Here is a 2,794-nt window from a genome sequence, read left to right as displayed (position 1 = left end):
GCAAACTATTGGATACAGCGCACATTTATCTAGGTTTAACGTCTAAACATTGTTATATGCTTGAACTGTTTTACATCTATAGATTTTATTTTAGGCAAGTCGTGATGATTTGAGAAGGCTAAATTGATCAAACATAGGCTATGATCAGCTCACTGTCTACCGCTGGCCGCTTGGTCCTTACTTTAAAAAAAAATAAAAAACTTACATTTAACGAACAAAAAATGCTCCAAACGGTTTTCTAAATTAACTTTATAAAAAAATGAAATGAAATATAATCACTTTTCCATTACATACAAAACTTAACTATTTTAATAGCTGAAACAGTAGTATAAGCTTTTTTGGGAAAAGGGGAAAAAAGATCGGCTAGGGCCTATATTTGAGGCCCGTGCAGGGCTCTAATCACTTCATCCAGTGCTGTTTTGTTCTCTATTTTCATCTGTGAGCATGCTCTTGATATATGTATTTGACCATTTTGTTGAGTTTAAAAAGTGTGACACATTCGTTCTGCTCTCACTGATCACTGATCACCCCCGCCCCCCCCCCAAAAAAAGAAGAAATCACCCGCAGAAGAAATCCTGCAGGCGCCCCTGGACCCAACCGCTAACCCAGTTAAGTTGTGCTGCATGTAGCTGTGCTGCAAAAATAAGTATTTTAATGTAAATTGTGTTTATCAGAATTATTTTTAACTGTGCAACCCTATGAATGAGAATAAAACCCAGTGCAGGTTTCTGTCTGTGTCTTCAGCCTGGCCAGGGAAAAGCCTAATTGGCTGTGGTTTCTGTTCGAACTTTCAGAGATTGTGAGGCTAAAAATTCATTCTGAAGGTTTGGCTTCCCAGTAGGAGGCTTTAGTCAGACAGCCTATGGAGCTGCTGCAATAAATTGATAACACTGTTCTAGACTTTTACTGGAGGGAAATGGATAAAAAGTGAGAAAGCATAAAAAAGAGTGAGAGAGAGAGAGAGAGTTTACATAGAAAGATACAGTAATGGCAGATTAAACTACAAGCTGAGGGAGGGAGGGAGGAGAGAGTGTAAGGAAGATAGAGTGATATTAGCTTTGGGAGAAATCCTAACCCCGCTGGCCCCGGGTTTGTTCGCTTGATCCAATTCATCTCTGTCAGTGATCCGCTCTCACGTATGGACTAATGGGAGATGTCGATCAGGGGAGAGATGTCACGAGCCTGTCTTTGGAGCACATATTATATAAAACCATGCCGGTGACCAAGAACCGATTTCGACAGCGAAGGGCGTTTGCGATAATGAATCAACTTGGCAGAAAATGTAGGTGTTGACATATGATTGTATTCCAAAGCCGTATATATAAGACTCAGTTTTACAGCAGTCAACACAGTATTTCTATTGTAAATGTCAGTGGTTTTGCATGGGCAAGTTTAGACCAGCGGTTCGAAATGTGGTTAAATGCAAGAGTGCAATGCAAACTGGGCTAAATGGAGAGTGATAATAGATTTATAGCAAATGGAGCAGGCAAATAGCTGTAGGCAAGATAAGATGGATTTGTGAGATCGAAGACAGATTTAGGGCAACCTTGGAGGAATTCTGTGGAATAAAAATATATAGTCGTTCATGGGAAATGCTGGTTGGCGCATACCACTGAGACTCCACATGAAATAAATCCTGCAGGAAACATGACGGTTAGAGCTGAAACATCATCAAACGCATCTTGTGGGGATGCCAGGTCGATTAAGTTTTTATGGGGACCACTTTTTGTCCATTATTTGTTTGTGTAGAGTAAAATGCAAAACAAGTTATGCAAATGATGGTGTTTTGCCTATTTTTTGAGTATCACATAACATGTCAAATCTCATATGAGGAATGCAGAGGCAAACCTCTATGACATTATTCATTATAAAGATGACAGCTGCAACAAGGAATAACAAAAACAAATTTTTGCATAAGCAAGAATCACTCAAATTTGTTTTAGAAAATGTAAAAATGTTGTTTGTTCTGAAAAGATGCATCATCAATCATGAAGTTCATCAGTCAGGGTTTGATATGTTTGATTGAACAGGTTTTGTCTCGGCGATGACAGAGTCCGCTGTTGAGATATGAAATAAATTCTGCCTGCACTGCTGAGAAAGATGGGATTTTTTTTTTCTTCAGAACTCAGCTTGTATAAATCACCATCACCATCAGTAGGGGACTTTTCTAGTTGAGTGTTGTGCATAATTCAGGATTGAACTGAGAATGCCTTTTAAAGTAAATTTCAGTTGCTGAATTGATTTAGCAAACAGGATGCAGAATTGCCATTCAAATTCTGTAAAATTGGGGTAATATGATCATATTTTCTTGACCTGGTAAGGACTCTAGCCGCTATGGATGGAAATGAAATATAATTATTTGAAAATGAATGAAAATGAATATAATTATTTCATATACTTTTCAGTTCATTTAAACTTTACGTTTATATCATTTTCAAATAGAAAAGCAGAGTTTGTCAAGATTAAAAACATTTTTTGAAATCGTTTTTAAAAAATTTTAAAAAGACTTTAGGGGTTAGTAAGATACTTTAGTTATCTATTTATTTATTAAGAAATAATAAAAAAAAAATAAGCAAGGATCCACAAATCCATTGATTGGTAACAGTAAATGTGACAGAAATGTTTTGTAACATTCTAAATGTATTTACTGTTTCAAATAAATCATGTTCTTTGAACTATTCTATTCTATTCTATTCTATTCTCCGTCTGAAACCTGAATTAAAATGTATTATAGTTTGTGTGTGTGTGTGAATATATATATATATATATATATATATATATATATATATATATT

Source organism: Sinocyclocheilus anshuiensis, unplaced genomic scaffold (genome assembly GCF_001515605.1).
Source record: "Sinocyclocheilus anshuiensis isolate Anshui unplaced genomic scaffold, SAMN03320099.WGS_v1.1 scaffold758, whole genome shotgun sequence".
Classification (NCBI taxonomy): Eukaryota; Metazoa; Chordata; class Actinopteri; order Cypriniformes; family Cyprinidae; genus Sinocyclocheilus; species Sinocyclocheilus anshuiensis.
Note: the sequence above shows the minus strand (reverse complement) of the source record.